At 48.1% G+C, this 11,140-nt stretch overlaps 1 pseudogene; it reads right to left on the bottom strand.

Moving 5' to 3' along the window:
• Positions 1–8,661: 8,661 nt before the first annotated feature.
• Positions 8,662–10,587, bottom strand: LOC100603760 (annotated as a pseudogene).
• Positions 10,588–11,140: the final 553 nt, after the last annotated feature.

The following is an 11,140-nucleotide window of genomic DNA, read 5'->3' as shown; positions in this document are numbered from 1 at the left end:
CGAGACCAGCCTGGCCAACGTGGTGAAACCCCGTCTCTACTGAAAATGCGAAACCGGGGTCGGGCGCGGTGGGGCAGGCCCCTGCACTCCCAGCTACTCGGGAGGCCGAGGCGGAAGAATGGCCTGAACCTGGCGGGCGGAGGTTGAGGTGACCCAAGATCGCGCCACTGCACTACAGCCTGGGCGGCAGAGTGAGACTCGGTCTCCAGATAAATTAAGAAATACATGAAAGAAAGAAAAAAAGGAAAGAAAAGAAAGAGAAAATGAAACAAAAGGCACCGTAGCGCTCCTAGGCTAGGACCTTCTCTCTTTCTATCTGTTTCTCTCTTGTCTCTCTCTGTTCCTCTCTGTCTTTCTCTCTCTGTCTCTTTCTCTGTCTGTCTGTCTCTTTCTTTCTCTCTGTCTCTGTCTCTGTCTCTCTCTCTGCCTGTCTCACCGTGTCTGTCTTGTCTTACTCTCTTTCTCTGCCTGTCTGTCTGTGTCTCTCTCTCCCTCCCTGTCTGTGTCTCTCTCTCTCTTTCTGTCTGTTTCTGTCTCTTTCTCTGTCTGTCTGCCTCTCTCTTTCTCTTTCCGTGTCTCTCTGTCTCTCTCTCTCTCTGCCTATCTTCTGTCCGACTCTCTCTCTCTGCCAGTCTGTCTCTTTCTCTGTCTCTCTCTTTCTCTCTGTTTCTCTCTGTCTCTCTCTGTCCATCTCTGTCTTTCTCTGTCTGTCTCTCTCTTTCTTTCTCTCTGTCTCTCTGTCTCTCTGCCTGTCTCTCTCACTGTGGCTGTCTTCTGTCTTACTCTCCTTCTCTGTCTGTCTGCCTGTCTCTCTCTCCCTCCCTCCCGTTCTATTTCTCTCTCTCTCTGTCTCTCTCTCTCTCTTCTGTCTGTTTCTCCCTTTCTCTCTCTGTCTGTCTCTGTCTTTCTCTGTCTGTCTCTTTCTCTGTTTGTTTGTCTCTCTCTCTCTCTCTCTCTCCGCCTGTCTCACTGTGTCCGTCTTCTGTCTTATTCTCTTTCTCTGCCTGTCTGTCTGTCTCTCTCTCTCTCCCTTCCTGTCTGTCTCTCTCTCTCTCCCTTCCTGTCTGTGTCTCTCTCTCTCTCTTTCTGTCTGTTTCTCTCTGTCTCTCTCTGTTTTTCTCTGTCTGTCTCTTTCCCTATCTGCCTCTCTCTTTCTTTTTCTGTGTCTCTCTGTGCCTATCTTCTGTCTGACTCTCCTTCTCGGCCTGTCTGTCTGTCTGTCTGTCCCTCTCCCTCCCTTTCTGTTTCTCTCTCTCTCTCTGTGTCTCTCTCTCTCTTTCTGTCTGTTTCTCTCTGTCTATCTCTGTCTTTCTCTGTCTGTCTCTCTCTTTCTCTCTGTCTCTCTCTCTCTCTCTCTCTGCCTGTCTCTCTCACTGTGTCTCTCTTCTGTCTTACTCTCCTTCTCTGCCTGTCCATCTGTCTGTCTCTCTCTGTCTCTTCTCTGCCTGTCCATCTGTCTCTCTCTCTCCCTCCCTCCCTTTCTGTTTCTCTCTCCCTCTCCCTCTCTGTCTCTCTCTCTTTCTGTCTGTGTATCTCTTTCTCTGTCTGTCCGTCACTGTCTTTCTCTGTATGTCTCTTTCTCTGTCTGTCTGTCTCTCTCTTTCTTTTTCTCTGTCCTTCTGTCTCTCTCCGTGTGCCTGTCTTCTGTCTTACTCTCTTTCTCTGCGTCTCTCTCTCTCTCTCTCTGTCTGTCTCCCTCCCTCCCTGTCTGTCTGTCTCTCTCTTTCTTTTTCTCTGTCCTTCTGTCTCTCTCCGTGTGCCTGTCTTCTGCCTTACTCTCTTTCTCGGCGTCTCTCTCTCTCTCTGTCTGTCTCTCTCCCTCCCTGTCTGTCTGTGTCTCTCTCTCTCTCTCTGTCTCTGTCTCTCTCTCTTTCTGTCTGTTTCTCTCTATCTCTCCCCGTCCATCTCTGTCTTTCTATGTCTGTCTCTTTCTCTGTCAGTCTGTCAGACGCCCCGTGCCGGGGAGGGCCCTGACCCTTCCATGAAAGTGAGAAGTGCGTGCTTAGGTGCTTCGAGGGGCCGAGAGGAATCTGGACAGACTGGGCCCTTGCTGGGCTTCCCCACTCGGTGTATGATTTCGGGAGGTCGAGGCCGGGTCCCCACTTGGATGCGAGGGGCGTTTTCAGACTTTTCTCTCTGTCACGTGTGGCGTCTGTACTTCTCCTATTTCCCTGATAAGCTCCTCGACTTAAAAATAAACAGTTAAGGCCGGGCGCGGTGGCTCACATCTGTCATCCCAGCACTTTGGGAGGCCGAGGCGGGTGGATCATCTGAGGTTGGGAGTTCGAGACCAGCCTTGCCAACACGGCGAAACCCCGTCTCTACTAAAAATACAAAACTGAGTCTGGAGCGGTGGGTGGGGCAGGTGCCTGTGATGCCAGCTACTCGGGAGGCGGAGGCTGCAGTGAGCCGAGATCGCGCCACTGCACTACAGCCCAGGCTGCAGAGTGAGTGAGACTCTGTCTCTAAATAAATAAATAAATAAATTCTCTTCCGTGCTGACTGACACTTGCAGGCATCGGTTGTCTTCGGGCATCACCTAGCGGCCACTGTTATGGAAAGTCGACGTGACGCGGAGGGAGGTCTCGCCGACTTCACCGAGCCTGGGGCAACTGGTTTCTCTCTCTCCCTTCTGGAGGCCCCTCCCTCTCTCCCTCGTTGCCTAGGGAACCTCCGCCCTGGCGGGGGCCCTATTGTTCTTTGATCGATGGGCGCTTTAGTTTTCTTTGTGTTTTGGTTTCTTTCGTGCGCATAGACTCTTCGACTTGGGCTTTAGTTTCATTTTCGAGTCGCCCCCCCGGCTCCCCCCACTACCCACGTCCCGTTACCTTCATTTAGTGAGTCAGTTAGGTGGGTTGCCCCCAAAACCCCTACCCCCCGCCTCCCAACACCCTGCTTGGAAACCTTCCAGATCCACCCCGGTGTGCCTCGGTCTTCTCTCCCCTTCCCCCACCCCTTGCCGGCGATCTCATGCTTGCCAGGCTGACATTTGCATCGGTGGGCGTCAGGCCTCACTCGGTGGCCACCGTTTTTGAAGATGGGGGCGGCACGGCCCCACTTCCCAGAGGCAGCTTGGGCCGATGGCGTAGCCCCTGACCCGCGTGGGCAAGCGGGCGGGTCTGCAGTTGTGGGGTTTTTCCCCCGCTCCCCTCCTCGGGCCTCCCTCCCTGGGAAAGCTTCCCCCTGGCTGGGTCTCAATCACCTTTTATCATGATGTTTTAGTTTCTCCTCCCTCCCTCCCTCCCTCCCTCCGGCCAGCATAGTTTCACAATGGGAACGGCGTCACAGCTCTAGTCTGGGCCTTCTCAGTATTTGCCCGAAATAGAAACGCTTTCTGAAAACTCATACTTTGCTCACTTGAGATTTCCAGGGACGGTGGGGGGAGGGGGAACGGATAGCATTAGGAGATACACCTAATGCTAAATGACGAGTTAATGGGTGCAGCACTCCAACATGGCACATGGATGCATATGTAACACACCCGCACGTTGTGCACATGTACCCTAAAACTTCAAGTACAAAAAAAAGAAGAAAAAAAAAAAAGATTTCCAGGGACGGTGCCTTGGCCCGTGTTTGTTGGCTTGTTTTGTTTTGTTCGTGTTTTCCCTTTTTCGTATGTGTTTCTTTTCAGGTGAAGTAGCAATCCCCAGTTTTCAGGAAGACGTATATTTTCCCCAAGACATGTGAGCTGCTGTTTTCTCCTGTTGTTAACTAACGCTTTTCTGCGTCTCTCCACGTGCAGTGAGAGCCGGTTCACGTTTCCTCTACTTCATAACATCTTATTTTCTAGAAATCCGTAAGCGAATGCTGCTGCTGCTCTTGTTGCTCTCGCTGTTGTTGTAGTTGTCGTCGTCGTTCTTGTTGTTGTTTTCAAAGTGGACCCCCGGCCACAGTGTATGGGATCAAAAGCATATAATATATGTGTCATTATTTCTGGAGCACGCCCTTCCTCCCCCTCTCTCTGTCCTCTGTCTGTCTCTGTCTCTCTCTCTTTCTCTGTCTTCTCTCTCTCTCTCTCTCTCTCTCTCTCTCTCTCTCTCTGCCTGTCTGTTTCTCTCTCTCTCTCTCTCTCTCTCTCTCTGCCTGTCTCTCTCACTGTGTCTGTCTTCCGTCTTACTCCCTCTCTCTGCCTGTCTGTCTGTCGGTCTGTCTCTCTCTCCCCCTCTCTGTCTGTTTCTCTCTGTCTCTGTCTCTCTCTCTTTCTGTTTCTCTCTGTCCGTCTCCGTCTTTCTCTGTCTCTCTGTCTCTCTCTTTCTTTCTCTCTGTCTCTCTCTCTCTGCCTGTCTCTCTCACTGTGTCTGTCTTCTGTCTTACTCTCTTTCTCTGCTGCCTCTCTCTCTCTGTCTCTCTTTCTGTCTTCTCTCTCTGTTTCTTCTCTCTGTGTGTCTCTTTGTCTTCTGTCTTTCTCTTTTTTCTTCTGCCTGTCTTCTCTGTCTTTTCTCTTTCTCTGTCTTTCCTTCTCTGTTCTGTGTGTCGGTCGTCTCTCTCTCTCTCTCTCTCCCTGTCTGTCTATTGTCTCTCTCTCTCTCTCTGCCCATCTGTTTCTCTCTCTGTCTCTTTCTCTCTGTCTCTGCCTGTCTCTCTCTCTGTGTGTCTGTCTTGTGTCTTATGTCTTTCTCTGCCTGTCTGTCTGTCTGTCTCTCTCCTCTCCTTCTCCCTCCCTGTCTGTCTGTTTCTCTTCTCTGTCTCTTTCTTCTCTCTCTCTTCTGTCTGTTGTCTCTCTTCTCTCTTTCTGTCTGTTTCTCCTCTGTCTGTCTTTCCTCTCTGTCTCTTTCTCTCTATCTGTCTCTCTTTCTCTCTGTCTGTCTGTCTCTGTCTCTCTCTCTCTCTCTCCCCTCTGTGTGTGTCTGCCTTCCATCTTACTCTCTTCTCTGCCTGTCTGTCTGCCTGTTCTGTCTGTCTCTCTCCTGTGTCTGTCTCTCTCCCTCCCTGTCTCTGTTTCTTCTCTCTCTTTCTGTTTCTGTCTCTGTCTCATCCTTCTGTCTTTCTCTTCTTCTCTGTCTCTCTTTTTCTTGTCTCTCTCTGTCTTCTGTTGTCTCTCTTGTCTCTGTCTCTCTCTGTCTCTGTCTCTCTTCTCTCTCTCCTCTCTCTTCTCTTCTCTTCTCGCTCGCTCGTCGCTCTCTGGCTGTCGCTATCTCCCGCCCTCTGTTTCTTTGCAAAATAAGCTCAAGTACATCTAATCTAATCCATTACCAAGGCCTGAATTCTTAACTTCAGACATCCCAGATTTGATCTCCCTACAGAATGCTGTACAGAACTGGTGAGTTGATTTCTGGACTTGGATACCTCATAGATACTACATATGAATAAAGATCCAACCCTAAAATCTGGGGTTGCTTCTCCCTCGACTGTCTCGAAAAATCCTGCCTCTGTTCACCTAGGATGCTGGGAGGGTTTTCTCAATATGCATCTGCCCATGTCCTAAATGACCTGTGAGCGAGCCCTGTCCGTTCTGCCTCAAATATGTATCTGCAAACACTTCTCTCCATTTCCACAACTACCCACGGCCCCCTGTGGAACCACTGGCTCTTTGAAAAAAATCCCAGAAGTGGTTTTGGTTTTTGGCTGGAGGCCTAAGCCTGCTGAGAACTTTCCTGCCCAGGATCCTGTGTGAACAAAAGTGCCTCTGCTGGGAGCTGAGATCCTCGGGACGATGCTTGCTAGTGCTGGATGAGTCTCTGGAAGGACGCACGGGACTCCGCAAAGCTGACCTGTCCCACTAAGGTCAAATGGATACCTCTGCATTGGCCCGAGGCCTCCAACGTACATCACCCTCACCAACCGTCACCGTCAGCATCCTTGTGAGCCTGCCCAAGGCCCCGAATCTGGGGAGACTCCTGGGAGCCCGGCCTTGGTCGGCTAAAGTCCAAAGGGATGGTGACTTCCACCTGCAATGTCCCCACTGAAGTGCGAAGATGTGGAGCGTAGGTCAGAGAGGGTACCGGGAGGGGAGACGTCCTGACAGGCGATGAGTTCCCTGGGCTCTGGCCACCCCACCCACTTCTCACGTCCCGGACACCCGCGGGACACTGCCGCTTTATCCCCTCCTCTGTCCACAGCCACCCCCACCACACCCCGCAACCCACACACACACGCTGGAGGTTACAAAACCACACAGCGTGAATAGAGGCTGGCGGAGCGAGAGCCCATTTCACGAGGGGTGGGGTGCGGGTTTGGGGTGTGTAGAGAGCCCGATTCTCCCTCTTGGGTGGCTACAGGCTAGAAATGAATATCGCTTCTTGGGCGGAGGGTCCTCCTTAGGCCATCACCGTTTGTGGGACTATCTCTCAAACCCTCCCTTGAGGCCACAAAATAGATTCCACCCCACCCCTCGACGTTTCCCCCGGGTGCTGGATGTATCCTGTCAAGAGACCTGAGCCTGACAGGTTGAGTTAAACACCTTTATTGGCTTTGAGTGTTTGTTTCTTTCTGAGATGGAGTCTTGCTCTGTCGCCCAGGCTGGAGTGCAGTGGCGTGATCTCAGCTCACTGCAACCTCTGCCTCCTGGGTTCAAGTGATTCTCCTGCCTCAGCGTCACCATGCCCAGCTCAATTTTTTATTTTTAGTAGACACGGGGTTTCACCTTGGTTCATTGGTTTTCACTGGAGATTCTAGATTCGAGCCACATCTCATGCTGTGCCACAGAAAGACTTCTTTTTTTTAAAAAAAAAAAAGCACAACATATCTGCTTTATTTGAGTGGCTTCGTATAATTGTGTTATAGTTGAAGAAAAGGTATTAGACACTGTGCTAATGATAGTAAAAGTGAAACCAAAAGAAAGGCTATCTATTTTGTAGTTAACATAAAGTTGCTCAGTGTTTAGAGCTACCTAAATACATCAGCATTTAAACTCTTCCTAGGAAAATCTTGCCAATCTGAATAATCCTCCTTTAAACACAATTTTTGATAGGGTTGCTTTTAAGAATGCGACTCCTGCAAAATAGCTGAACAGACAATACACATTTAAAGAAAACAACACCAGGATCAACCAGACTTGGGAAAAAATCAAAAACAACACGAGTCTTATGAAGAACTGAGTTCTTAAAATATGACGGAGAACACAGCTATCGGAATAGAAGGCAGGATTGGCAAGTTGATTGTTACATTGGTCAGCAATAGCTAGCACTATCTTTTTGGCCATCTTTCAGGCAATGTAACTACTACAGCAAAATGAGATATAATCCATTAAACAACATATTCACAAATCAAAAAATGTTTTAGTAATAGAATGCTTCAGATTTAGAAGCAAATCAAATGATACAACTCCACTGCTGTAATAGTTAACCCCAAAGATAACCGTATCTGACAAAAAAATCTACCACAGAGTCATGACTTCAGAATTATAGTTTCCCTTGATATTTATTTATGTATTTTTTTTAATTTTTTTTTCTTGAGAAAAAATCTCACTCTGTCGCCCAGGCTGAGTGCAATGGTGTGATCTCGGCTCACTGCCACCTCCACTTCCCGGGTTCAAGCATCTGTCCTGCCTCAGCCTCCCACGTAGCTGGGACTACAGGCACCCTCCACCACGCCCACCTAATTTTTATACTTTTAATAGAGATGGGGTTCCACCATGTTGGCCAGGATGGTCTTGATCTCTTGACCTTGTGAGCCGCCTGCCTCGGCCTCCGAAAGTGCTGAGATGACAGGCGTGAGCCACCACGTCCGGCCTTCTCTTGATGTTTAAACTATTAAGTCAGTCCAGAAAAATACAACAAATGTCAACAGTAAGTATGGTGTTGAGGCAGAAGTAGGAACAAACGTTTTCATATCTTATTCAGTTGATAACAATATGACCTAGGTAGTAATTTCCGATGTGTCTACTTATACACAAGTACAAAACAGAGATATTGCTAAATAAAAGGGTACACTAACTTCTTCTTTTTTTTTTTTTTTTTTTGAGACGGAATCTCTCTCTGTCGCCCAGGCTGGAGTGCTGTGGCGCGACCTCGGCTCACTGCAAGCTCTGCCTCCCGGGTTCACGCCATTCTCCTGCCTCAGCCTCCCGAGTAGCTGGGACTACAGGCGCCTGCCACCGCGCCCGGCTAATTTTTTGTATTTTGAGTAGAGACGGGGTTTCACCGTGTTAGCCAGGATGGTCTCGATCTCCTGACCTCGTGATCCACCCGTCTCGGCCTCCCAAAGTGCTGGGATTACAGGCCTGAGCCACTGCGCCCGGCCCACTAACTTCTTAATAGTAACTCCATAAACTGGAACACTGTCAAAAAGCAGCAACTAGTGAATTGTTGCAATATTTTTTTCTATTATCCGATAAGCGAATTATGCTATTCCTTTCCAATTTCCCAAGCACTCTTTGTCCCAATCACCATTTCGGTGTTCGAAGAAAAAGTAACAAATCAAGTAAGAAAACTAAAGAAACACACACACAAACAAAAGACAACTACAGTATCTGCAAAATTTTGGTAGAACATTGAAACTGTTGAGTATAAGGATCTGACATTCTATTATCATGAGTTAATTTAAGAGTTTATTAAAGACATACATTTCATAAGAAAACATTTCAGTTAGACGTTTTTGACCAGTATGTACCATCCCTAAGTATTTGTAACCAAATTCATGGCAATAAAGAGCTATCTAGCAAGAAAAATTAGCGAGTATGGGCACCATCAATAAGAGTCTGTCTTTACACTTCATTACCACTTACCATGTGTTACAATGTCTAGGATTGACTCTGATAGCATTTCGAAAACAAGCTAATGCTTTGTCCGCTTCTACAGTGAAGACAAACTCAAGCCCTAATACAGTAGAGGCCTAAGCATAATTTGGATCCACTTCGATAGCTCTCTGGAAGAATTTAATTGCCATATCGTGTTCCTGTTGCAAGCGGAAACAGGTCCCTGCAGCACACCAGGCCTCTGGCTGGAGAATTTTTATACATGTCTGTTAAGTCTTTTGACAGAACTGAAAGAACAACATCATTTTGAGAATGCCAAAGTGTTGCAGAGTAGATCTCCACACCTTCGACCCTATAATTCTCAATCCTTCTAACCTCTGAGAATAATCTTTCAGCTTGCATGTACTCTGAAAGCTCAAAATAGGCCCTTCCAATTTGGCACAGTACCCAACCAGTATTGTAGTGGTGAGAAGGTAGAAGGATCAAAATATGGATAGCTTGTTTGCAGTGGTAAGAACACAAAGCTAAATAACCTTTCCCCCTTTCACGAAGAAGGTTCACCATGCCTTCTGCTGCTGCTTTTTGTAGATTAAAAGCCTGAATCTGAGGTGTGATTGTGGGTATTTTCCCTTCTGAAATGATGGAAGAGTCCCATTTTGTCATTTCCAGGCTGCCATTTATGTTAGGTTGAGTTATTCCTCCTTTGTTAATTTTACTTTTTGTTTTTCTGTTTGGGATTTTAGGTGGACACTTCATTTTTAATTTTTTCCTATTCTCCTTGGTTGTGGAGCTGTCACTAGTCAAGAGTTGTGAATTTCTTCGAGGCAGTGCATTTGGGGGAGATGCCACAGTGGGGCTCGATACCTGAGGTGTTGCACTTGTTTGTGGACCAGAACTTTGTGTTTTTGCAAGAATTGGAGTTACTTCTCTGCTATGTCCACTCTGCAAGAAGACAGACTGTGCTCCAGTTTGGCCGACTCTGGCAACAGGCCTTTTTAAGGGTCTCTGGTGGATGGCACGTCAATGACAGAAGGTGTCTAATACTAGTGCAGTTTTGTAAATAGGATCCATCTCCCGGACTTGGGGTTTCTAATGGCAAAATTCCAACACTTGGAGTTAATGGACTAAGAGCTGCTGGTCATCCTGATAAACTTCGACCAGTTTTTGGTTTATTTTGAATCTGTTTAGATAATATGGAAGTTCCTGTTCCCAGTGGGACAGTATCAGGTGAAATGACAGCAGAATCAATAGAAGACTCTGGGGAATCTGTGTTCAAGGAGTACTTTGAATTGGAAGATTCTAAATTCAATCTGTTTAATTCAATTGTGTCCTGGGGTGTTTCCGTAAGAAGGGTCTCAGGCTGTCTGTGACATAGACTATGACGAGGTATTTGTGTGGTGCAACAGTTGGGCAGACAGTTGCAAAAGTTCTGTAAAGATGGGAATTTACATGTTTGGTCAGGATCTAGGCTTTTCACCTATTTCACATAATGATTCAAAGGGATACCAGAGGAGAGGCTTTAAACTAAGGCTCTTTTGGTAACGCTCTGATCCTTTGGCAAGCCGATCTGTCTTGCAATATACATGTCCCAACAATGAAAGAGTAAAGCAAGCTGAATCACCAAACTCAGTAACAATACCATCATGGCTTTTCTGTTTATTAAATACTCCACCCGGTAATATTTGTTCCCCTTCTGCAAGCTTGCTGAGATCAACACAACATTTTGCAAGCAGGTATTTGCATTGCGGTGTAGTACAGCTGTGTCCTTTCAAGAGTCTATATGCTTTATAGACCTTTCCTGAGCGGTAAGAACAGGTTTCCAGTAAAAACAAGGCTTCTTCTGAGTGTACTTCTGCATAAAGGCGTTCTGCGAGGAAAACCGCATCTCGGTAAGCACAGTGGTTTAATGCTTGCCATATAGCAGCCTGGACGGGTTCCTGCAGCACCGTCATCCTCGAGGCTCAGGCCTACTTTCTGCAGTGCCTCAGGCATGCCCCCCGCCCACGCCCCCGTAGCGTCTCCGGGGCCTGCCAGCCCCGGCTCATTTAAACTCACCAGCGACAGTCACCGGGGGATGCGGGCGGCCGAGCCAGAATGACTTCTTTATCCAGTCGACTCTGGAAAGCCCGGCCCCTTGTGATCCATTGCAAACCGAGAGTCACCTCATGTTTGGAAACATGGGGTTTCCATGTTTCCGCTCCCAAGTTCAGTGGAGGGATATAGAATGTAGGACGAAGGACTCTCTTCCTTCTGATTCGGTCTGCACAGTAGGGCCTAGGGCTGGAGCTCTCTCTGTGCGGACCGACCGCTGACATCCATCGGCCCCACCCTGGAACATGGGCCTTGGCAGATTCTGGCCCTTCCTGGCCCTTAAGTCGCTGTCAGAAACCCCATCTCCGGCTCGGATGCCTCGAATGACTGTGGCTTGCACCTCTCTGGAAACATTGGAAATCTCTCCTCTACGCGTGGCCACCTAAAACCGTAGTAGCTCGGGACACACGTGCT

This window comes from Nomascus leucogenys, chromosome 15 (assembly GCF_006542625.1).
Source record: "Nomascus leucogenys isolate Asia chromosome 15, Asia_NLE_v1, whole genome shotgun sequence".
Lineage (NCBI taxonomy): Eukaryota > Metazoa > Chordata > Mammalia > Primates > Hylobatidae > Nomascus > Nomascus leucogenys.
This window is presented reverse-complemented; position numbering and strand designations above follow the sequence as displayed.